This window comes from Monodelphis domestica, chromosome 5, assembly GCF_027887165.1.
Source record: "Monodelphis domestica isolate mMonDom1 chromosome 5, mMonDom1.pri, whole genome shotgun sequence".
NCBI classification, from domain to species: domain Eukaryota; kingdom Metazoa; phylum Chordata; class Mammalia; order Didelphimorphia; family Didelphidae; genus Monodelphis; species Monodelphis domestica.
In genome coordinates, this window is record NC_077231.1 from 114,600,692 (window position 1) to 114,627,846 (window position 27,155).

The window sequence follows — 27,155 nt, forward strand, 5'->3', positions numbered from 1 at the left end:
AGAACTACTGCATATGGAATAATTAATAAAGCAAAGGTCTAAAGTCCCTTAAAATTACCAGACGCAGAATCTGAGACAATTGTTCCCTTTGAACAATACCTTTTCTCCATATAATTTCCCTTTGACTACCTGTAATAATCTGCCTTTATTAAATAAAAACTACCTGTTAAAACAGTATTTTCCAAATTTTTATCATTCTGTGCAAATGTTAAATCTGAAAATGCAATTTACAAATTACATGAAGAGGGAACCACTTTCCACACTGATCCAAGTCTGACCTTTCACATTGCATAACACACTTGTTAGCCCAAGATCAATCTATACATGTCACACATGTTCATGTAAGTATGCAGACACATGAACACACACTAACACTTTCCTTCTTTTCTTCAGGCTAGTCCAAAACTGGCAGTTGGGCAAGAGTGAAGGATATTAGTGTGTGCCAAGGACCTCTATACTATCACTCTTTTCCATGGCACAGGCTAGGAAACTACAAGCTTAATTGAAGCTTATTTTGCTCTCTCTCAGTAGTCACAAAAGTTTATTCAGATAAATGTTACTGCTGTTCTAAAAGATGCTTATAAAAGACTAAAATGGATCCCTGGCTATGGAGGAGCTTTGGATCCTATTTATTGATAGTAGCTAGATTTGGAAACAAAACATAGAAATAAATAAACAAAAGAGCAAAATATAAGCACCCTAATTCACATATCAATCAAATTCTTCCCTCCTCTTAAAGTCTCAGCTCAGAGGGTAGAAAAGTACAGGAGCAGGAACAGCACCAACAGCTCCCATTACCCAATGACAGATCGTAGATGGTCGGTCCTCTTATGAAAATGAATCTCATCCAGAAGACGCTAGCCAGGATAGTGAAGGAACTGGATATAAATGAAAATGGTTTGTAGGAACTAGATACTTTTAACTTAAAGAAAAGAATGCATATCCCTAGAACCTATTACTGGACATGGCACACAGCAGTTACAAAATAATGTGTTGAGCTGAATTGAATTAAATTCCAACCAGTTCTTCTGATATGTTTTCAATTATCTAAAAAGCTATCATATAAAATAGTGATTAGACTAGTTCTACTTAGCTCCACAAGATGAAAATAGGAACAATAGGTGATTTTTACTCAGAATGAGGAAAACATTCCTATAAATCAAAGCATCTCAAAAAGGGAAAGAACTGTCTCTCTGCATGTAGTAAGTTTCCTGTCAATGGAGGTCTTCAAGTAGATGCTGAAAGATGATTTGTTAAGGATGTTGCCAAAAGTACAGGGACAGGTTGGATGAATTGACCTCTAATGTCCTTTCTCATGCTGAAATTAAGCAGTTCTGTAAAGTGACTTATTCAAGGTCACCCAAATAGTTTGGGGCTGAGCAGGATTATAACCATAGAACTCCTGGGGTTGGTATTGTTCTCTTTCTACTGTACTACCATGAGCATTCTGCATCAGAAAACTATTTGGAGCAAGAAAGTCAGTTATTAGCAGGAGAGAGAGCTTACCCAGTTTATTCCTTAAGAAGAACAGAAAACACACAATGCAGTGGCACAAATCAGTTCAAACTTCCTTGACAGTCATAGCTCATTGTCATCAAGAATGGAATGGAGGCTTCATGCATTTGCCTTCTGCTTTGTAGAGCATACAGTAGCTAACTGGGGAAGACACTGATTCGCTTAATACCACCTTGTGGAGAGGCCACCATGGCTCTCCAACTAGAAACTTGTCTCAGAACACTTGAATGCCAATAACACTCTGTCTCTGAAAACAAGAAGCCAGGGTATGAAGAGAGGCAGAGGGTGAGGGAAGAGAAGCAAGTTCTAACACAGCATGTTTGTTTCACTGGGGAAAGAGTCATAAAAAGCAACTCTAGTCTGTATACCCGGAACTGAAAAGAAGTCAGAGTAGTCATGAAAAAAATCATGGCCATAATCTAATAAATTTGTAGCTGGCATTTGGAGAACACTTTCACACATATTATCTTGGCGATTTTCACAAAAATTCCTTGAGAAGGTAATATATTATCTTCTCCACTTACTGACAAGCAAACTGAGAGAGAGAAATGTTAAATGGCTTGTTCAAAGTCTCTAACAGATAAGTTAATTGCAGAGTCAAGATTTGAACCCATATTTTCTGACTCTAAGGTATGTTTTCCCCTCAGTTTTCCCCCATTCAGGGACTCTTCTTTCCCATCCATTCCAGTTTAGAATAATTTCTATTGGAATACTTAACTGTTGAGGACCTTTGTTTAAAAAAAAAAAACAATCCTGATCATAGGGACCAAATCTTCCATGTTCTACCTTCCCTGATACATTTTGTTCTGACATTCAACAAAGTAAGCATGTCTTTGACTCTATGAGTTACAGGAAGATGTTTTCTAGTAAGAGGTTATAGAAGGGATACAGAAGTCACCTCCTTCATGAAGCCTAGCCTCAGAACCACAATTTGGAAAAGATTTATTTTTCCTTGGACCTCAAAGAGCCTGAATTTTGCATTTCATTTAAGCCTCTATAGTTTATATCTCAGTTTTCAGAGAAATCTGTCCCAAAACTATTTCACTGAGGAGTGTTTCTATTATGGCAAAAAAAAATAATAAAATTAGTCTCTTTAATGAAAAAATAACACTACCTTTGCCCCGTCTGACATGCGTGCCCACCATGACATGTATGTTATTTCAGGCACATGTGTCCACCGGACACACGTGTCCATTCTGCCGCGTCTGTCGGTTCAGACACGTGTGTTGACCCTGACACGCATGGTCTGAGCGCACAAGTGACACGTGTGGCAGGACACGCCCCACGAGACAAGGCCTGACACATGAGGAGCCCATTCAACCCTGGATACCTTCACACATAGAGACTCTTCCCTACTCTGTTAAGGTTTCTTGAATTACTTTGACATATTACTGTAGGGTGGAATGCATGGCATAGCCAGTCATCACTTTCTTTTCAAAGATATTTGCTACTAAGTGCCTTTTCACTTGTATATAATGTTTCTTTTAACTTCTGGGTCCAGCAATCATTCTTATATATTAAAAATACAGCAATACTTATGCTATATTGTTTTATAATAGAGAACAATGGTGATTTCTCATTCATTTCTCTCATTTCTACTCATCAGTCAATATTCACCTGTCTTAAGTTTACAAAACATTATTACAATGAATAAAACTGCATTTCTTTAAAAAATAATTATATCTCAGACCTTTCACTGGTTGACACAATCTGTAACAGGTTGTTCTGTCTTAGTTATTTTGAATTAATAAACAGTAATATGTTAATTCAATTATTGTATAGAAGAGCACAGGATCAGAGGACTGTAGATCTGTAAGGTACCTTAAAGACTATCTCACCCAACCCTTTCATTTGTCTTAAAGCAACATAGTATTGTAGAAATGGCACTTGCCTTGGTGTCAGAAAAAAAATAGAGTCAAGGCATAGCTTTGTTATTTATTATCTGGGTGTCTTTGGACAAGGTACTCAAACCTTGTGACCTTCAGTTCTTTTTCTTTATACATTAGGTGCCTAATAGAGCAGTTATAAGAAAAGCACTTTTGTGAACCATAAGGTTCTGGAGGAAATCACATGGCATAGCCATCCCTATATAGCCAACTAAGTAGATTGCAGTTACCAAATAAATCTCAGCAATAAAGCAATCATTTAACTCCTTCCTAATCAATCTCTATCCCTTTCCCCTTGGAGGCTGATTCAGACTTTCTCTTCTGTCTTCAAGTCTGGCTCTCCATCTTTTCCCCCACCCTCTTAGTTAAGGGCATCCTCTCATACAGCCAGCTAAGTTCCTGGTGGTCATTATCTATCAGTCCCTCCAAAATGAATTTAATGCTTGGCTTACAGCTTTCTCTTCAATCCAACTTCTGCTCGTCTATTGGAGTACTTCAACACATGTATTGATGTTTCCTCAACTACATTAACTTCCTATTTGCTCAATCTATTGAAATCCTAATACCTACTCCTGTACACAGACAGAATAATACACCATCCTGAATAAGTGTTCCATGTCCATGATCATGAACTATGGAATTCCTTTACCTAAGGATACTGTTTTAACATTTCATCTGTACCTATGCCAAACTATAACTCTGTATAATGGGAAATAGATAAAAGTTTAGACATCAACTTTGATTATTACTATTCCTTTGAGAAGATTAACCAAGGTAAAATGGTCACCAAAACAAGGCAGTCACAAGAATCCAGAAATCCCTTCAGTAGCAATTGTTACCAAGCAGAAGGACATGGTGACCAAGGGAAACACTGCTAAAAATAAACAAAATAACACACAAAGTGTTATGGAAGGAAGTAAGAGTAGAAAACAAATCTGTAGAAAATTTGATGTTGGATCCAACTAAGCTAATCATCTCAAAAGCTTTTATAGATGAAACTGGAAAGGAAGATAAACAAAGAGACCCAAAGGGAATAGATTTGATCTCATTCCTTTAGTAAGCTATTCTAATTATTGATGACTGTGCAACCACAATATTTAGGCTATCGTACCTTACAGCAAGCTACATGAGGAAGAGAGGAAGTGGGTTAGATAGAAACTGGGAGGATGTAGGTAATCCCAACTCTTACGTAAACACCCCAGCAAAGCTCTAAAAAAGAAAGAAAAAGGATCAAAAATGCTAAAACAATAAGTTCTTTCATGCAGGAAAAAGATAAAGAATGCCTGTCATCCACTTTATGACATGCAGTTGAATAAACAGACCATTGTATTAGTCCATTAGTCCCCATATCTTGGACAGATATTGTCAATGAACTATGAACTGAATCTAGAATTGAAAACAGAAAAGATCTTGCTGGATTGCATTTAGGAATTTGTGTGGAATTATTAAAAATCTCAAAGTGCTCCTCTTACCACAAAAATCCATCCTTTTAACATTAGTATTCTACCATAGCTTTATGGTTATATACACATTATTTCTTAAGAAAAAAATTATAGACCAAAATAACAACAATAACAATGCAAGGATATATTGATGGGTATCATTGGGCTGCAACTTCTTACAACTATGACTATTTTACAAGAAGCATCATAACAGAAAGCCTCTAGTACAGCATTTGAGAAGTATTAGCACGTGTCAGCCCCCCCTCCCCTCCCATCAGAGAGCTGATGTGGTACCCCTCTTCCCAGCATCCTAGAACATTTTCTGCATGCTCCACACCTCTGTCCAGCTTCCCAAAGCAAGCACTTCCTCCCTTAGCTCTCTCCAGTAAGGGGGGGGGGGGGTCACAAACAGCTTGGATTTGCCTCTCTGGGGTCTTGATCTTGAAAACCTTCTCCAATGCTGCTCTAGTACAATGAGTATCAATCTTTTGAATGATTTATTACAGGAAATGAACAAAAGTGGAAGTACGTCTTCTACAGAAGTTCTGTTGGGTAACAAAAGAAAAGCACAAAGTTACATGCTCAGGTGCCTGTCTTCCTGGCCCCCACATAAATAACTGGAGAGTAAACAGTTTTAACCCAATCCAAGAACAGGTGTCAAACAAAAGCCAATATGTAAAACCCTGGCTATGACAGCATAACAACAGAGAAAGACCTCAAATTCTGTTACACTGAACAACTGATCTCTCTTGATCTCACCCTGCCAATAATATCTGATGGATGAATCAGCTGAGTTTATCCGGAGAATCAAAGGAAACCTACGTGTCCCCTCCCTCTTCCCTAGTAGCTGGCCCCTACTGATAGTCTCTTATCTATAGTCCACCAACTGGATGATAATTTCTGGTTCAAAAGTCCCATACAGGAATGAAAAGGACATTGATCCCAGATCTGTTCAGGCAAAAGAAAAGGTAAAACCTTGTACAATTTCCAAGTTCCTGGGCAAGCAGTTGCTACCCTTTTGGGTGGTCCTGTGCTCCCTCCTCTCCCCCCCTCCACTCTCCTTAGAATCACACACTGGCATGTACTGCCTAATGTTACAGGTTCTCAATCTCACTTTTACCTCTAAAATGAGGCCATTTCTTTCCCAGTACCTTGAAGCACCAACACTACCCATATTTTCCCAGGTCCCTTCTTGCCATCTAGGGAATTTCTTCTTGATCAAAGAGCACCTATTTCACACTCATCTATTAGGTGCTCCTGGGAAGGATGCATCCAGTGTGACCTGTCTATACCAGACCATCCTTCCTACTTGTCCAATTAGAGACACCCAGCTGCGTCTTACTTAGAGTCAGAAAGACCAGAGCCCCTGTACCTTCTGCTTCTGGGCACCCCCTGGACCCATCTTGTACCTTGGCAGTGTGGTCAGAGGGACAAGTCTGGGTTATCTCCAGTATCACTTAGTAGTTAGTCTTTTAACAAGTAACCTTCAGGAGTTCTTTATTTGTTGGACATGGGGAGTGGGGGGAGAGATGATTCTAGCACTTTTCACCACATTCTATCTTAGAGCAGAAATCCCCTACTGAGAGAATTAGACCTGAGAGTCTCTCTGGTTGCTTTTTACAGTTTTAAAATGATGACTGGGGATGATTCAGATCACAGAATGTCCTGGATATTGAAAAAACCCACAAATAATCTATGGACTCAAAATTTTGGGAAAAACGTCTCTTGAAACTCACAGGTCTAGAAACTAGTCTTTTCAATACCAAAGTTAATTCTTAGTCTCTTAGACACATTTTATTTATTTAGTATTTATTATTTTTTTTAACTCTTACCTTCCATCTTGGAATCAATACTGTGTATTGGTTCCAAGGCGGAAGAGTGGTAAGGGCTAGGCAATGGGGGTTAAGTGACTTGCCCAGGGTCACAGAGCTGGGAAGTGTCTGAGATTAAATTTGAACCCAGGACCTCCCATCTCTAGGCTTGGCTCTCAATCCACTGAGCCACCCAGCTGCCCCCTCTTAGGCACATTTTAAAAGGATTTTTCCATCTCACTTCTTGGCCTTTTTATCTCAAGAGTTTTTGGTCTACTTCTTTTATACATGAGAAACATGCATATCTAATCTCTATATATACATATACATAAATTTTTCTCATATGTAAAATGCATGTGTATGTATAAATATATTTCTCATGTATATAAGAAATAGTCATGTATGTGTGTGCATATGTATCTATATGTTTATATTTTAAAAGCATGTGAAAATTATTTTTTGTGACTGACTTCAGGTAAGAAGCATCCCTTGGGACCTGGTAGGTTTGGATGAGTCATCAGATGATATGGCAAACATCACCAATCAGCAACTGAAGAAACTTCCAAATGAAACAGAACTCTGATTTTTTTACGTCACATGTTGAATTTTGTACATGGATAAAGGAACATGATGCTTAAAAAAAAAACACTTCTTAAGGGAATTCTAAAAATAGTTTATAAGGTATGAAAGGCTTTCTAACTTTTGGGCTCTGGAGGGAATTTTTTGCATGTATGTGTGTCCAGCAATTAGGAGGAGGTTTGGTTTCGTTTGGTTTGTTTTAAACCCTCACCTTCTGTCTTAGAATCAATATCGTTTGTCAGTTCCAAGGCAGAAAAGTGATAAGGGCTAGGCAATTGGGAGTTAAGTGACTTGTCCAGGGTCACACAGCTAAAAAGTGTCTGAAATCAGACTTGTACCCAGGACCAGAAGAGTCTCAAATCTAGTTGCCTAAATGGCCCCTTGTTTTGTTTTTTTGAGAAGTAATAATGTCCTGCCAGCAAAATTGGGGATTCAAGTTAAATAAAAAACAACGAAAAACATTTATCTGTGTGAGAATCTGAGGACCTTTAGATAGTTTTTACACAGAAACAGATTTCCTCTCCACCCTCCAGCCAGATTGGTTAGCCAGTCTCAGAATATCAGCAGTGGTACACACTAGCTGTGTAATGTGGGGTAAACCACTTAACTTTTCTGAACCAGTTTCTTCATCTGTGAAATGGGGATGCAATTACTTACACTACCCATCTCACATAGCTTCTGTGGAAAAATGACCCGGGAGCCTTAAAATACTATGCAAGTGAGTGATTAACAGTATTACTACCCATTGCTTGCAGAGCAGAGAGTCTGTAAATGTAGTTTTGCTAGCTCCCATAGCTTTGTTCATGCTAACTTCTTGATTCAATTCAACAAACATTTCTTCAGCCAGTTATTTGTGCAAAGCCATATTACAATTACTTTAGTGGCTTCTAATATTTAGGTAAATGCCCTTGTACAAAACCTGTAGCATAATAAGGGGATTGAGACATACACAGAAAAATACAATAAACAATAATATATGAAAAAGTAAAAAACATTATGAGCTATGTCAAAGGAAAGTCCCTTGGATAAAGTGACACTTCAGCTGTTGTTTGCTTTTTAAGCCCTTACTTTCCATCTGAGAATCAAAATTGTGTATTGGTTCCAAGGCTGGGCAATGAGGATTAAGTGACTTACCTAGGGTCACACAGTTAAGAAGTGTCTAACTCCCTATTTGAACCCAGAACCTCCCATCTTCAGGCATGGTTCTCAATTTACTGGGCTACCTAAGCTGCCCCTCAGTTGGGTTTTAATGGATGGGGAGAAATTCAGTAAATAAAGAGGAGGAAAGAAAGACCTCCATACACTTTTTGGGGTTCTATCTCTCCTCATAACACAACCATGTTTGACAATTCAGGTCATACCCCATTTTCTTTGTGATACCATCTCCAGCTTTCAGCCATATATCCCCCCTCCAGACATCATTTGCTGTTCCTAGTACTTAACACCTGCTCCCTTATACTGTTATCTTTTCATAAGCATGTCTTATCTCCTCAATAAAAACAAAAAACTTTAAGCTTTTCTGGGATAGGGATTATATCTTCTCTTCCCCCATCTTTGTAATCTCCACTGTGCTTGAAGCACAGGGGCTCAATAAATATTAATTAATCAACACATAAAATAGCTCTAACCTCTGTAAATCTATGAACTAAGATTGAGACACTGACAAATAATTAGAAAATACATAAGCTGCTTCCTAACTCCCCAAACAGATAAAGGAAACAATTTATATGGTATGCAAGATAGGAATGAGTACCTTGTGGGCCAGGCACTAAAAAAAGGTCCCAGAAGTTTCATATTTGAATTTGATGGGTCTGGGGAAAGTCCTTGTTTATCTTCTTCTGAGTTCATTTCCAATTCTGGGACAGTGGTAGTGTTCTAGTCTGCCATAGCAATTAAAACAAGACTTTATCCACTTACCACTGAGGTCTCTGAGGAGTGGAAATGCCAAAGTCAGTGATGTGTAATCTCAAAAGTAAATAAAATGAAAAATAAACCAATGTCCCAGGTAATAGGAGATTGACTTCCTGTTAGGAGTAATAATTGGTCCATTATTCTTGATACCCCACATTACTGGCTCTTTCCCAAATGCTACTCCAGAGAGAGTTCACAATGGTGGGAGGAGGTGGGAAGAGAGAAAAATGGAAACATGCATACCTAAAGAGGTAGGAGCTACAGGAAGGAAAGGAAAGAGGCAAATGGAGCTCTAAACACCTCCAAAATGAGACTTAAACCAAATTATTCTCACCTTGTACCCAGTAGTTGGCTATAAAGCACACAGATATGAAGTCTAGAGTCTTAGGAGGTTGTTAATTCTCTCTATAAGGTTCTCATGGAAGTCAACAATGTCCATCCCTTCTACCAACTCTAGAATCTCAATCCCTTCCTTCATTTCTTTATTATCCTATGGGTTCTGTTCATTTTAAAAAGGGAATAAGGATTCCTTGGATATATAATTTGGGGCTTAGGCAATTTAAACCACATGTTCCAAAATCAGGAAAAAATAATATGAAAAAATATGGCACACAATCAAAACAATGACATTTAAATTCATAATCTGAAATGAGAAATAGGAAAAGGATGTTAAAAGCAACATTGACAATAACCATGATATTTTTGTACAAAACTTTAACCACTGTAACTGTATAGCTACAAGAAGAGCAAAAGTGTCCAGAAAGCATTTCAGTATAAAATCTTTTATTACTAAGTGAAGATGCTGGACAAAGGAGACATAAGTTTGGAAAAAAAAAACTCATTTATAAAACTTCGCAAAAAAGAGTAGTGGATGATTAGGAGCATTATCCTATCACAAAGCAAAGAGAAGCAGTGAAAGACAAAACTAGTTCAAAGAAAACTTAGAGAGCCAACTAAACCCAAAGGCATTTAAGGACAAAAATAAAAGAACAACAAATAGCAGATAAACTGTTTTCACCATTAAGGGCAATAAAGTCACCACAATTATACCTTAACACCACAGCCTTGGCTGTGCTTATTGGAAATTTTGAAATGCTACTTATGAGAATGAACACAGCAATGGATAAAATCATGAGTATATAGAAAAGATCCATGCTGCAGGAAACACAATTGTGAAGCACTGAGTGATCAGTATTCAAGTTGCCTGAATAAAGGGAAGATACCAAGACATGTAAAGCATCTGAGACCTTAACTTTTTAAAAGGTGGTGACTAAGAAAACATCAACTATTATGACCTAGAAAAACAAATTACAGCAAGTTTCTCTAATAAAGGTCATATATAAGATCTATAAGAATTGATTTAAATATACAAGAACAGCAGTCACTCTCAAATAGATAGTAAAGAATATGAGCTGGCATTTCTCAGTGGAAGAAATTCAAGTGATCACCAGTCATATTAAAAATTGTTCCAATCACTAACAAAGAAATTCAAATGATAACAATCTTAAGTTTCAATTTTACACCTGATTAAATAAAGATAACTGCCCATTATCTTTAATTTAAGAAACTGTTCATTATTGAAGAGGCCAAAGAAAGACAGGCACATTGAGGTTGATATAGTCATCATTCTGTAAAGCAATTTTGGATCATGCCCCTAAAGCCATCACAATTATACCCTAACATCACAGTCCTGGCTATGCTTATTGGAAACTTAGAAATGGAGTAATTACTAGAATAAAGACAGATGGATAAAATTAAGCAAATACAGAAAGGATCTACTCTGGAAGAAGCACAATTATGAGAGAACATATACTTTGATTTAGCAGTACCTACAACCAGGAGACAAAAGAAAGAGGGAAAAGATGCATTTACAAAAATGTACCCTTTTTGTTTTAACACTGTTCTTATAGCAAAGTAGATTCCCATCAATGGGGGATGGCTTAAACACAGTATGCCATATGAATGTAATGGAATATTGTTGTGCCATTAAGAAATGATGAATGAGATAGAATAGGAAGAACCTGAGAAGGTTTATATGAATGGGAATTTAGTAATCTGGACAATTTTTATAGTAACATTATCATTTTGAAAACCGAAGAAATCTGATCGATTTAGTGATGAGCTATGACTCTGTAGAACTCATGAGGAATCATGATACCTGCTACCTGACAGTGGGATGATAGACGCAAGATACAGACTTACATATACATTTTTGTACATGGCAAATATTTGGATTTGTTTTGATTGACTATGCTTATTTGTTACAAGGATCATTGCTTTTGATTTTTGAAGGGAATGATTTGTGGGGAAAGGGATGCTAACAATAGGGTTGCCAAAAAATAGAACAGAAAGGAGAGTCATTGAAGCATTTCTTTAAACTGCACACTTCAGAAGTGAAGAAGTGGAAGGTCAGAAGGAAATACAAAATTCCTTAATAATTCAAAGTTTTCTAGGAAAACAAAGGTCCTTTTTTATTACCAACATTCTATCAGTGTTGCTGCATGTCACCAAGATATGTAATAGCAGTTTTTAATGAATTTAAAATTAATATCATACAGAGGACAATGAGGGAAGCATTTAGGGTTGTGTTACATGTAACCAGTGAGAAATTCCAGACAAGATCAAATATAAAAGATGCCATCAAGGAAAAATGTATTTTAGGAAGAAAAGAGAAGCTTATCACATGTTTAGGGCAAGAAATTCCAGGTGAACAGCAAGATTATTCCAATCATACACTCACAATATCAAAATAAAGCCAGGAAAGCCTACACCACATTGAGTAGACCCACCAAAGACAAACTTTTGGGAGGATATGTCACACCCTGGAAGCTCATTCTAAGTCTGGATACATCGGAAGTCCTCTTGGCCCTTGAAGAGTCACCTTCTTATTGAGTGGTTGCTCTTAGAACCCCCCAATTTAAGGGATGTCCATTCCTTCCCAGGCTGTCCCTCTGATTCATCTCCATTCTTCTACCATGGTGCTTGAAGGTCACTTTGCCCTCCTCTTTAAATCCCTATGATATATTTTCTTCCTCTTCCTCCATTATGTAAACCTTAAAATTCCTTAGACTTATAAATGTTGGAAATTTCACCATTGGGAAATTTCATACTTGAAAAATTTCCTATTGATGGTGGGTCTTGTCTATTGGAATGTGAACCCCATTGGCATGGGAGGTTCCTCCTCCTCCCTTCTTAAGATTACTTTAGGACAGAAATCTTTTGCTGAACAATGGAAAGGACTTTGACCTATGCTTAAGCATAGAACAGGAATTTCTTTGAGTCATGATTGATTTTAGAATTGATACAATGGAGATACTTGGAATCAATCTCCACCCTACTCAGTCCTAACAGGATTGAGGAAGGGCTGCAGCATAGATCAAAATTTAATTATTCCAATCTCTACCCTACTCAGGTTAACAGGATTTAGGAAGGGCTGTAGCAAAGGATCAAAGATTTAATTATTTGAAAATATGACCTTCAACAGACATGTGCAAAGCCAGAGACCTCTGGGCGGTCCTAGGTTAAGCTAGAGCCTCCATTGGCACAGGGAAATTGATGGACAGTAATTGGTAGATGTGAGAACTGAGGGGAGGGAACTTGGATGGTTTCCTTAAAGATAGAAGGGTCTGAAGACTCAGGGGTGGTGGTTGAGGAGTTTGTCTGAGTGGTTGCAGTGTGCTCTGAGAAGCTTGCTCTGAAGGAAGCTGAAGGTGGGGGCCTCTGAGACTGTTTCTCCATTTTGGTCACGTGAGTAATAGGGACTGATCTCTTTTCTTTGCCCCAGCTATCTAAGGGCTTGGGCCTTTTGGCCCAGCCTAAACAGAAGGGGTATTTAAGCCCTATTCCCTTCTCTCCCTTTTCTCTCTATCTCTAATTCCTTTCTTCCTCCTATTGTAATTAAACTCCATAAAAGATTGACTGCTGACTTGAGTTTTCATTTAGGAATTACATAGCTGAATTCCTTGGCGACCTTAAATTAATATATATCAGTCTTTTAAAGTGATTTCCTTGTCACAATTAGAATATAAGCCCTGCCCTATACAGCAGAGTCTGTTTCCATTTGCATTCCCAGTGCTTCACGTGATACCTGGCGCATGGTTTGTTGTTGTTGTTGTTCAGTCATGTTAGTTATTTCTGGGGTCTTTGAGACCCCATTTTGGGATTTCTTGGCAGAGGTATTGGAGTGGTTTGCCATTTCCTTCTTCAGCTCATTTTGCAGATTGGGAAACTGAGGCCAACAGGGTTAAGAGATTAGCCCAGGGTTATACAGCTACTAAGTGCCTGAGGCCAGAGTTGAACTCAGGAAGTTGTCTTCCTGACTCCAGGTCCAGCTCTCTATCCACTGCACCACCTAGCTACCCTGGCACATAATTAGTGACTAATAAATTCTTCTTGACTGATTGACTACCAGGATAAGCAGGCCTGGATGAGCAGTCTCTAATGCTAGAGGAAACTACAATATCAATGAGAACTCAAATCCATTTGAAAATTGAAAAAGCAAGGTTTAATTTCTGGAATCCATTTTTAGGTGCCTCTCACTCAGACCTGGATGTCATAGGGTATAGGCTGGATTCCCATGAAGGAACCTGCCTATCAGTCTAGCAAAATGCTTTGCCCATAGTAAGTCCCAGATAAATATCTGACAAATAATTTATTAAATAAATGAATGGATATTAATTCAGAAGCCTAGTAAGATAAAATCACACAAGTGGAAAGTCTAGGCTAGATAAATTAGCTGACATTTTGCAAAAGTAGAAACCTTAAGACAGAAAGACATGACAAAAAAGAATTCTCTGAGCCACAAGCAGTCTTCAGACAACCTTTTATTCTGGTGACGCCCTGAAACTATTTCATGAGCTCTGCTTTCATGGTCTGAGGCAAGAAATTCATGCAAAGGAACACATTTTGAAGTTTCTGGCACAGAAATAATTCCCAATCATCCAGCCTAGGGAGATGAGGACTTAGGTGAAATGACAACATATGATGTAGGTAGCAACTCTGGCAGAAGATTTGACTCAGATGCTTAAGAAAAGAGCTTTGCTTTCTGAGAACTCTGCACTTGCCTCACAGGAGATCAGTGAAGCAGAAATTGCTTCTATACTTCTGACAGTCAGGTTCCAGCATATGTTCTGTAAAGAACCGGAGACAACTGGACTTTACTCCTAGGGATCTATACAGAGATGATGTGATGCTGGAGAACTTTATCCCACTGATTTCTAGTTTCCAACCCTTAGGGTAATTTCTACAAGGGAACAAGAGAAAACACTGTGGGCACTTGGAGAAATGTCAAAAAAAATAATAATCTTCCCAAATTGAAAGACAACACCTTGAGACATGGAATAAATTCCCAAAGGAAGTATTTATATGGTGGTTCAGAAAGCATGGAAGTTAGCAGAACTTCAGAAATGTGGTGGTAGGTTTGAAAGGAGCAACTAGATATCATAGTGACTAGATGACTGATCTGGAGTTGAGAAGATCTGAGTTCAAATCCAGTGTCAGACACTGACTAGCTGTGTAACCTGGAACAAGTCATTGAACCCTATTTGCCTCAGTTCCTCACATGTAAAATATGCTGAAGAAGGAAATGAAGAAGTCATGAAGAGTCTGGCATGAGTGAAATGAATGAATGAATAAGGCTTGAGACTCTGGGGCAAGATGGAAAGACATTCAAAATTTAATTTAGGGGCAGCTCTATGCATGAAGCCTTTCTTTATTCTCTCAGTTGCTAGTGCTCTCTTCTCCCTCAAATTATTTTGCATTGTATAATATCTGTGCATATGTTGTATTCCCACGGAAGAATGTAAGCTCCCTGAGGTGAAGAACTATTTTAGATTTTGTCTTTGTATTCCCAGGCCCTAGCACAGTACCTGATTCATGAGCCTTTAAAATAACATTTGTCAAATTGAATTGAGACCAGTGAACAGCAAAAAAATTCAGTGACTTCCTCACAGTCTTGTCTCTTAATAAAAATGTCCACTATAAGATTTGAATCCAGATACATATTCCAACAAGTCTAATACTCCTTCCATTTTCACTATCTCTTTTGTGTCTTTTTTATATGCAGCATTTAGCACAGTGCCTGGCACACAGTAGGTACTGAATAAATGCTTAGTGATTGAATGATTGATACTAAACAACCACATGAACTTGGGCAAATTATTTAAGTTCCCATTGCTTTAGTGTCCTCATCTGCAAAATGGGGGAAATGATACTTGAAATACCTACCTCACAGGATTATGGATAGAAAAGCACTTAGTATACAATAAAACCCTCTAGAAATGTGAGCTGTTATTATCTCCGGGTTCCTTCCAGCTCTAATTATTGTAAGAATCTATGAAACATCTTTGGTATCATTCCTTATCAGGGTAGTGTGATATTCTGGTGCCTCTCAAAAATGTCCTTAACATGTCACAATGTCCTGTATTTCCTCACTTCCTTTTGCCAATTTCTGACCATGAAGGGGAAGGCATTAGTATTAATGTGGTAGACATAAGAGGAAAGATGGCAACTGTCTGGGTGTGCTGGGCACACATGTGTCTGTGTGTCATTTGTACTTGGACATGTGAAGTAATTGTGATTGTTGGTCTGGTGAATAGTCAGATGCAAAGGACCATAAAACATTCTCTTCTACTGGGTTTCCATATGTGTCTTAGATTGAATGAGGTGAAAAGGCAACCAGTCTGGTGGCTCTTTTCCCTGATGTGCTAATGATTCTTGACCCTCTTTGTCCCTGAGAAGGACACTAGTGAACAGCCTAAAAGCAAATGTGAGAAGAGAAAAGGAGAAGAAAAGGGACAAGGATGGAACAACACTGAATAACAAAAGGTTGACCACCCTCTGGATTTCTCTATGGTCTCTGGATGTTAGCAGTCCTCGTGTTTTTTAATTGTTGAATACATGGCAGGGAGATGGCACAGTGGATAGAATGCTGGATTTGGAGTTGAGAAGTCCTGAGTTTAAATCCTGCCTAGTAACTGCCTAGCTATGTGATACTGAGCAAGTCAATTAATATCTCTGGGCCTCAGTTTCCAAATATGTAAAATGTGGCAGATAGGCCAGATGGCTTCCAATGGTCCTTCTAGCTCTAAATCTATTTAGCCAAATGAAGAGGGATTTAATTTTTCATCTCCAGAACTCAGAACTAGATGCTACACGGAGGTGAATTTCATCTCCAGAACTCAGAACTAGATGCTACACAGAGGTGAATTTGGCTTGATAAAAGGAAAAAATGCCTAACAATTAGGCCTCTTCAAGAGACAGTGAATTTCCTTTCCCTTATGATCTTCAAGGAAAGGTAAGATGACCATCTGTTTGATATAAGGACATAGAAAAAGATTATTATTAAGATGTTAGTGAGGCTTGGACACCTCTAGGCTTCCTTCCAACTGATATTCTATGATTGAGCAATGGCTAACCCTACACTTGAAGAGTGAATGGTCAGCTGAATTTGCTCTCATCCCACTGCAAGGCCATGAAGAGCATGCGGGCCCCCCTCTACATTCTAAGCAATGTTTCCAATTATTATATCTTAATGTTTTGAGATAAAGTAGAAAAGCCAATGACTAGGAATGTTTGGCTCTATGAATAATTAGTTACATGATAAAGCAAGACACTCTTTATTCTGGACCCCAGTTTCCATATATAGAAAATGAAGGGTTTGGATTAGATGGTAGTTAGATCTCTTGCAGAGAGCAGTCTAGTGGTGCAATGGATATAGCACTGAGCTTAGTGTCAAAAAGACCAGAGTTCAAATTTAATGTCAGACATATGTTCTGCTTTCATTTCAAAGAGAGCCAATGACATTAAAGGGTGATGTCTTGACTCTCAAATAAATTGGATTTGAGGCAGAGTTGCACAAAGTCATCAGCCTCACTCTCTCTTCTGGAGCCAGCCAAGTCTAGTGGGAAGACAAAAGTCAGGATGACTGGCAATGACCCAGGACGACCTTCGCATCTTCAATGTCCAACCATTCTCTAGGCACTCCATAGCACCTGCTTCAACTGCCTTCATGGTCATTGGAACAAACTGTTCCCCATTCCACTAAAGAAAGTCTTCACATGCTTAGAATGGACTTCCCCCCTAACTCACTGATAGATTTGAGGCATCTAAGTTACCTTCAATCTGGTTTAGCCTGCTGAGAGTTGAAGTGTGGCCTCTATGCATGCTATAGCTTCTTGAAACCACAGGTGAGAGCTAGGTGAAAGGTGAACCCTAAAGTGGATGAGCAGTCCTGAAAAGGGCTCAGCAAGCCTTCACAAGAGAGGGGCTAGTCCTTCTTGAACATGACATACATCCCTGATCTCAGAAACAGCTGTGTGACTCCAGGCATAAAACTGGAGAAGGAAATGGCAAACCACTCCTGTATCTTTTGCCAAGAAAACCCAATGAACATAGGGTCATAAAGAGTCAGACAAGGCAGAATAACAACTACAACAAGAACACTCTTGACCCTAATACTCAATAAGTCTATACTTTTATGATTCTAAGGGGGGAAATGTGGCTCTGGGTACAATGAAATGGAGCCAATGAGCAATTTACTAATTCTTTAGAGGGAAAAGCTTCCCTCTCAACCAGGCTTCTCCCAATCATCTTCCAAAGAAACAAAGCAGACTTTCAAGCAGAGGTCTACTATTCTATAAGATGGGGAAAGTGAAACAAATTGTCAAGATGTCAGGCAAGGTTTACCATGGGGTGTCAGGTACCTGCAGCTCCCTACCAATGTCACCCTAGAAAAGCAGTTTACCTACAGCAAGTATATTTTCCCAACCACAAAGCAGATCCCATAGACTAACAATGGATATTCCTCTTACAATAGCCTCACTAAAAACATATTGTCTTTTCTTGAAATCTGAGCTGTTCCAGAAAAACCAGAATGTGTATTTACTATAAGGCTATACCCACAGGATGCTGGGAAAATACCCAATTGCCTTCTGGGAAGTATTTTGCACTATCAAATTATGGATACTATTAAAGGTTAATATAGAGTCCCATTTTTTCTCAAGGATTGAACTGGCTCCACTCTTTCCAGCATTATAGGGGTTCAAATTTGGCCCTTGCCTTTCTCAAATGGCTGAAAAAAATCACAAGGCTAGACCACAGCATATAGACACACTGGAGGCCCTCAAGAGGAAGTGGAAAGCCAGTATCTATTGGTTTCCTCTCTTACACTGTTCTAGGAGACACTGTGATGGTTTTCTTTTCTTTTTTTTCCTTTTATTTTAGCCATTCTGATTCCAGTTCAGCCCCATAAGCATTTATTATTAGGCTTCTACCATGAACAAGACTTACTGATAGAAGGACAAGGAAAACACAAACTCACGAAAGAAGCAGCCCCAGTCATAAAGAAAGTTACATTAAACGCCTGCGAGGGAAATCTATGCCCTGCTTTCTATTAGAGTCTAAGGTCCTTAGAGGCATATGGCTGTGTCTTACCTAAATTTCCCCAGTGGCTAGCACCGCACCTAATCAGAGTTTGTTTCATTTCCCAGCCTTTGGGTTTGACTGAATTAAAACCATTGCAGCATTATTAGCTTTTCAGAAACCTTCTGATGTTCCCAATATTAAGAGACCCAAAAGAATTCAATTAAGCAAGGTCACAAGCCAAGTCGGGATCAGGGAGCTCTGGGGTCCCAGCCCCAAGACTGTGTGACAACTGCAACCTACTTAAGAAGCCACGATCGTCTATATGTCCACTCTCCTCAGTTTCTCTCCTCCCTTTCTCAGTCACGATACAAGTGTCCCTCCTCCTCCCCACTTCTGAAAGTCAGAGCGGCAGGAAGCAGATGGCTGAGTTGCAGGCCATAAATGAGGGTGCCGCCCCTGCCCCTCTGTGGGCCACCCCGCTATACTTGCTCGGGGCCAAATTCCAGTAGTCCTTACCCCACCATTCTCGCCTCCTCCCTGCTCCTCCTCTGAGCTTCCGCAACAGCTGTTCAGGAGAGCGCAAGTTAGTTCTTTCTGTCCGAGTCGGTCCCCTCCTCCTCCGCTCCCTAGGGGCCGGCCAACCCCAGTCAAGCAGGAAGGGGGTCAGTATAAAGCAACCCGGATTGCCTGGTTGGGATAAATGGGTTGCACTAGAGCGTGCGAGCCCCAGGCTCTCTCCTGGCCTTCCGGGCACCTCCAAACGCTGCAGGACCGGGATCCAAAGTTTAAAAAGAACCCGACCGCAGGACATTAGAGCCTGGGGGGCGGGGGGAGTCGGAAGGGGGGAAGCTCCGGGAGGCGGGGCCGACATTGCTCTAACCTTCCTCACAGGTCTTGTCTTCTTGGCCCTTAGGTTCCCGGGTGCCCTCTCTACTCTTGCCCTGGGCTGAAGGGGACTAGGGAGGGGAAGCGCTTCGGTGTCCCAGCACACTTTTCGGGGCGGTTACTGAGAGGGACGTTCATTCTCCTGTTCGGAGACAGATAGTCCCTCAAGCAGAGTTGCAGTGCGTGCAGTTAAGCACTTTTTTTTAAACCCTTACCTTCCATCTTAAAATCAATACTGTGTATTGATTCTAAGGCAGAGGAGTGGTATGGGTTAGGCAATGAGGGGCAAGTGACTTGCCCAGGGTTGCACAATTAGGAAGTATCTGAAATCAAATTCTCCCATCGCTAGACCTGGCTCTCAATCCACTAAGCTACCCAGAACTGAATGAACTTGTGATTTCATAGGTGCTCCAGAGAAGGAGCCACGGTTTACTTGCCCAAGAACACTTGTTGCCCAATTGACCAAAAGTGCCTTGAAAGAGCATGCTCTAGGAAGAGGAGGAAGGGGCTGTATTCAACATTTATTCTGTGCCAGACACTTGGCTGAGAGCTTTTCAGACATCTCTCATCTGGCCCTCACAAAATCTCTGAGAGGTAGTTATTATATTATCCCTGTTTTAAGGTTGAGGAAATTGAAGCAGATAGAAGTGAAGTGACTTGCCCAGAGTCACAGTTAGTGTTAGTCTTTGGAACTCAGGTATTCTTGCCTCCATGTCCAGGACTCTATGCATTAAGAAAGCTAGTTGCTATATAATGGAGAGAGGCTTAGAGTCAAGTAGGAAGGTTTGGGCTCTATATGAGGAAAGATGGACTGAAATTCGAAAGGATTCCCTAAATTTCAATACTGGAAGATGCTCAAAGACTTATCTCTGATATTGTAGAATGGGAAGAACATTTGGTTTCGTTAGAAGGGAATACATTCTCAGTTTTGGACTACCCTACTGATAGCTGAGGGGAGGGTGAGATAAGTAAATTGCCTTTGTTATGCTCATGTTCAAGCATGTCATGTCAAGTATGTTACCTGATCCCCTACTCCCCCTTCATCTCCAGCTACACATTGGTATATATACAAATCCTAGGCTTCATACACTCAGATTTAATAGAGCTGGGAAACCCTTAACGGTCCTCTAGTTCAGCCCCTTTTCATTCCATTCATAAGGAAGTTTTGGCAGAAAGAATGGAAGTGATTTACTCAGGCACACAAATTGGTTATACCAAAAAATGACTTACAAAAGTAATTTTCTCCAAAGAGCCATCAGTGGCATGTGGGTAAATATTTAACAGCGGGCTCTTTCTCAAAAGAACAAAGAAAAGATAAAAAGAATGTACCTAGGCACATATTTTTAAAAATTATTTTTATTTATTTTTTATACTTTAATTTGATTTCATCAATTTAGAAAATTATTCTTTGTTTACAAGAATCATATTCTTTCCCTCCCTCCCTTCCACCCACCCTTCTCATAGTCAAAGCACAATTCCACTGGATATCCATGTGTCCTTGATCAAAACCCATTTCCATGTTGTTGATGTTTGCACTAGAATGCTCATTTAAAGTCTATATCCTCAATCATATCCCCATCGACCCATGTAATCAAGCAGTTGTTTTTCTTTGGTGTTTCTGCTCCCACAGTTTTTCCTCTGAATGTGGATAGTGTTCTTTCTCTTAAATCCCTCAGAGTTGTTCAGGATCACTGCATTGCCACTAATGGAGAAGTCCATTATATTCAATTGTACCACAGAGTATCAGTCTCTGTGTATAGCGTTCTGGTTCTGCTCCTTTCACTCTGTATCACTTCCTGGAGGTCATTCCAGTTCACATGGAATTCCTCCAGTTTATTGTTCCTTTGAGAACAATAGTATGCCATCACCAACATAGACCACAATTTGTTCAGCCATTCCCCAATTGAAGGGCATCCCCTCATTTTCCAATTTTTAGCCACCACAAAGAGTGCAGCTATGAAAATTCTTGTACATGTCTTTTTCCTTATTATTTCTTTGGGATACAAACCCAGCAGTGCTATGGCTGGATCAAAGGACAGACAGTCTTTTAGTGCCCTTTGGGCATAATTCCAAATTGCCCTCCAGAATGGTTGGATCAATTTACAACTCCACCAGCAGTGCATTAATGTTCCAACTTTGCCACATCCCCTTTAGTTAGCATTTATTACTTTCCTTTGCTGTCATGTTAGCCAATCTGCTAGATGTGAGGTGATACCTCAGAGTTGTTTTAATTTGCTTCTCTCTGATTATAAGAGATTTAGAACACTTTTTCATGTGCTTATTAATAGTTTTGATTTCTTTAACTGAAAATTGCCTATTCATGTCCCTTGCCCATTTATCAATTGGAGAATGGCTTGATTTTTATATTGTCTAGGGTAATTTTAAATGGAATTTCTCTTTCTAATTCTTGCTGCTGAGATGTGTTGGAGATATATAGAAATGTTGATGACTTATACAGGTTTATTTTGTATCCTGCAACTTTGCTAAAGTTGTTGATTATTTCCACTAGCTTTTTTGTTGATTCTCTAGGATTCTTTAAGTAGGCCATCATATGATCCACAAAGAGTGACAGGTTGGTCTCCTCATTGCCAATTTTAATACCTTCAATTTCTTTTTCTTCTCTAATTGCTACTGCTAGTGTTTCTAGTACAATGTTAAATAATAGAGGTGATAATGGGCATCCTTGTTTCACTCCTGATCTTATTAGGAAAGCATCTAGTTTATCCCCATTGCAGACAATGTTTCCTGATGGTTTTAGATATATACTGTTTATTATTTTTAGGAAAGACCCTTCTATTCCTATAGTTTCTAATGTTTTCAGTAGGAATGAGTGTTGTATTTTGTCAAAGGCTTTTTCTGCATCTATTGAGATAATCATGTGATTTTTGTTGGTTTGCTTGCTGATTGGTCAATTATATGGATAGTTTTCCTAATATTGAACCATCCTTGCATTCCTGGTATAAATCCCACCTGATCATAAGGAATAACTCTCGTGATGACTTGCTGGAGTCCTTTTGCTAGTATTCTATCTAAAATTTTTGCATCTTTGTTCATTAAGGAGATTGGTTTATAGTTTTCTTTCTCTGTTTTTGACCTGCCTGACTTTGGAATCAGTACCATATTTGTGTCATAAAAGGAATTTGGTAGAACTCCCTCTTTGTTTATTATGTCAAATAGTTTGTATAATATTGTGATTAGTTGTTCTTTGAATGTTTGATAGAATTCACTTGTGAATCCATCAGGCCCTGGGGATTTTTTCTTAGGGAGTTCTTTGATGGCTTAGTCAATTTCTTTTTCTGATATTGGATTATTTTAGAATTCTATTTCTTCTTCTGTTAATCTAGGCAATTTATATTTTTTTAAATATTCATCCATATCACTGAGATTGCTGTATTTGTTACCATATAATTGGAAATTAATAGTTTTTAATGATTGCCTTAATTTCCTCTTCATTAGAGGTGAGGTCTCCCTTTTCATTTATGATGATACTGTTAATTTGGTTTTCTTCTTTCCTTTTTTTAAAATTGGATTGACCAGTACTTTTTTTTGTTTATTTTCTCAAAATACCAGCTTCTAGTCTTATTTATTAATTCAATAGTTCTTTCACTTTTGATTTTATTAATTTCTCCCTTAATTTTTAGGATCTCTAATTTAGTTTTCATGTGGGGGTTTTTAATTTGTTCACTTTCAAGTTTTTTGACTTGCATGTCCGATTCATTGAACTCTGCCCTCCCTAATTTGTTAATATGTGAACTCAAGGATACAAAATTTCCCCTGAGTACTGCTTTGCCTGTGTCCCATAGATTTTGAAAAGATATCTCATCATTGTCATTTTCTTCAATGAAATTATTAATTGTTTCTATGATTTGTTCTTTAACTAACTGATTTTTTAGAATCATATTATTTAATTTCCAATTAATTTTTGAATTGGCTCTCCATGTGCCCTTACTGATTATTATTTTTATTGCATTATGATCTGCAAAGGTTGCATTTATTATTTCTGCTTTTCTGCATTTGTTTGCCATGTTTTTATGTTCCAGTTCATGGTCAATCTTTGTGAAGTACCATGTGCTGCTGAAAAGGTGTATTCCTTTTTGTCCTTATTTATTTTTCTTCGTATATCTCTTAACTCTAATTTTGCTAAGATTTCATTCACATCTCTTACCTCTTTTTTATTTGATTTATCTAGATTTTATAGTGGTAGGCTCAGGTCACCCACTAGTATAGTTTTACTATCTATTTTCTCCATCAACTCCACTAGTTTCTCCTTTAGAAACTTGGATGCTAACCTATTTGGTGCATACATGTTTATTACTGACATTTCCTCATTGTCTACACTGCCTTTTATCAGGATGTAGTTACCTTCCCTATCCCTTTTAATCAGATCTATTTTTACTTTAACTTTGTCAGATATCATGATTGCAACTCCTGCCTTCTTTTTATCAGTTGAGGCCCAATAGATTTTACTCCAACCTTTAATTCTAACCTTGTGAGTGTCTACCCACCTTGTGTGTTTCTTGTAGACAACATATGGTAGGATTTTGATTTCTAATCCACTCTGCTATTTGGTTTTGTTTTATGGGTGAGTTCATCCCATTAACATTCAAAATTATGATTGCCACTTGTGTGTTCCCCAGCATTTTGATATCCTCTCCTAGTTCTGTCCTTTCTTCTTTTGCTATATCTTTTTAAACCAGTGGTTTGCTTTTAATCAGTTCCCCTAAACCCCACCCATAATGTTTCCCTGTCTTCCCCCTCCCTTTTTTTTTCCTCCTTCTAATTTTTTTAGAGACTAAGTTTCCTCCCCCCCTTTCTTTCCCTCCCTTTTTCAACTCCCTCCCCCCTCCCCTAGTTTTCTCTTCTCACTTTCCCTGAAGGGTAAGATAGAATTCAATACCCCAATGGATCTAGACACTCTTCCCTCACAGAAAAATTCTTTTTAAATCCTTACTTTCCATCTTAGAATCAATACTATGTATTGGTTCCAAGGCAGAAGAGTGGTAAAGGCTAGGCAATGGGAGTTAAGTGACTTGCCCAGGGTCACATAGCTAGGAAGTGTCTGAGGCCAGATTTAAACCTAAGACCTTCCATCTCTAGACCTGGTTCTCAATCCACTGAACTACCCAGCTGCCCCCTCACACTTTTAAAATTAATCTATGTTATTAATATTTTCTCCATGACTTTATTAAATCTAGACAATCAACCACAGCTCTAAATCAAACCTTGACTTGTTATTTTTGTGAGTTCAAAGAGTAAGTGTTCACACTGAAAATTAAGCAACGAGGAGCTGGCTTCGGCACTCCCCTATAGCTGTGGGAAATTGATTTCCTTCAGAACCCGCTTGGGAATCCAGCACTTCAGCCCCTGGGCATAAAGAGAAATTGCATAGTTGCTATAAAGTGTGGTAAAATAGTCTTCTCAAATATGTTATTGACAGTTCAGTATCCCCCTATGGAATATGCACATCTCCAGGGGTTAAATGTCCAAACCAGGTCACTAGATTTATCTGATATTTTCCCCACACTGTTGACTAGTTGGCTGGGTACTGTGGATTTTTATAGTTTTCAATCTACTCTCTCATTTGAGTGATGTAGGAAGAATAAATGGTGTACACCCACCCCAGTTACTGTTGTTGTTTTATGGACAAAGGAAGGGAGAACCAGAGAGAAGGACTATGAAAACTGGAAGAGGAAAAGGAGACTTTATCCATATCTTTGTGGAAGAAAAATAGATTGTGAATAATATGGAATAGATAGCAAGTGACAACATTTGTACAACCCAGTGGAATCACTTGTTGGTTCTGGGTGGGGGAGGGGAGAGGAGAGAGAAAGCAAATGAATCATGTAAACATGGAAAAATATTTTAAAAGAAATAAATTGTACTCTTGAGTTTGGGGCACAAGCCTCTTAGAAATAATTTAATTGATCAAATTTTATCTAAGCATGTTTCTGCTTAGAGAAAAGAGCAAACTGGCAGCATCACCTCATGTTCTTGAAAATCTTTCTAAGAAGCTATTTTGAAGTTACAATTGACAGTATTCCTGAACAAAGAAAATTTCACAGTCAAGATTGAGCAAGAGTTTGGAGCTTAGGTAACAATTCAGTTAACAGTTTGTTTCATCAAACAGAGTAATATTCACTTAATTCAGAGGATCATTTTCTTAAAACCATTTAATCCCCCTGAACATTCCTCTAAGGCAGAGGTTCTTAATCCAAGACCCCGTAAGGGGTCTGTGGATAGATTTTGGAGGGTTCTTTAACTTGGATGGGAAGAAAAAATTACATTTTTATTTTCACTACTATCTAGCTTAAATTTAGGGGCTACTTAGGTGGCACAGTGAATAGAGTACCAAGCCTATAATTAGGAAGATTCATCTTCCTGAGTTAAAATCTGACTTAAGACATTTACTAGCAGTGTAACTCTGAGTAAGTCACTTAACTCTATCTGTGTCAGCTTCCCCGTCTGTAAAATGAAATGAAGAAGAAAATGGCAAACAAGTAACTTTGCCAAGAAAACTCCAAATGGAGTCATAAAGAATCAGACACAACTGAAAAATGACTGACCAACAACAAAATATGAAATTTAGCATTGCGTTCAGTTATGAAACCAGACAAAAAATGATTCTCCCTTCACGAGGGATTCATAACACAACAGTGGTTAAGAATCCCTGCTCAATGCATTCTTCTTTCCAGGTGGTCAATAATGAGCTCAAATATTAACTTCATTAATAGAAATCATCAAAGATTTTGTCTGATCATTATTCTAATTATATCAAAGTATGGTAAAATTGCAATCATTTTATTAGCCAAGGACCCTTGCTTTTTGTCTATTTGCCACCCTAATTCCATCAAAAAAGAGAATAGAGGTTTCCCTGAATTTTAATCCAGGGCACCTCAACAAAACTAATGAGGCCTTTGGTAAGAGAGAAAAGGGACTTATTAAAGGCATTGTTGCAGAATTAATAGTTAAAATTGATAAAGGTTCCTCATGAAGGTTCAACCAAAACATTTAGACTATGCAGGGGTCACCAGATTCAGCCTGATGCCTATGTTTATAGAACTGAGCTCAAAATGGCTATTGTATTTTGAAATAGTTTTATTATATTAAAAAGAAACTTTTTAAACCCTATTCTTAGCTTTCCAGTCTTCAACATATAGGATTTGGCCTCAAGCCATAGTATGCCAACTCCTGGTCTAAACTACTGTCGTAATATTACTTTGTATTGCAGAGAAACACTCAGTCTGCTTTCACATATTGCACTAAGGGGATGGCACCAGTTGATTGGAGATGTCTAGAGAGGTGTCCTTTCATTGCTTGGGAGCCATGAGGAATGGCAAAAGGTTGGATGAAGAAAAGCAAAAGAACTTCTCACCAATCTGTTTACACCTTACCTCTATGCCTGCTTTCAACTGGCAAAGTGCCAAGACAGAAATAGTGAGTCAGAGACCCCAGGTTTGAGATTATTATTGTTAGGATTTGCATATATTTTAAGAACTAATGGTAGTTCATTCAAAGGTCTCTATTATTTGTGTCTCCATTTTTAAAAATCAAACTTTTTTTCTGTAATACTGGGTTTCTCCCCCACAGTATAACTGGGTTCTTTGCTTCTGAGAAACAAAAAGGTCACATATAAACAGGGAATCTGAGACCCACAGAAGATCAGTAGCATGCCTTTCACATGGCTAGTAAGGGACAGAGGCAGAAAAGGAACCTATATTTCCTATATCCATTGGCTTGTCCCCAGTTAAATGTTTAAATGATTG

The 27,155-nt window shown here is 38.6% G+C and overlaps 1 protein-coding gene across 1 annotated transcript in view; it reads right to left on the bottom strand.

The window, feature by feature from the left end:
• CRACR2A (calcium release activated channel regulator 2A) overlaps positions 1-19,300 on the bottom strand; it is a 226,554-nt gene extending 207,254 nt beyond the window's left edge. The window contains 1 exon segment of the mRNA XM_056799129.1: positions 19,024-19,300. The gene's annotated coding sequence lies outside the window, so the exon portion shown is untranslated.
• Between the last annotated feature and the right edge of the window lie 7,855 nt (positions 19,301-27,155).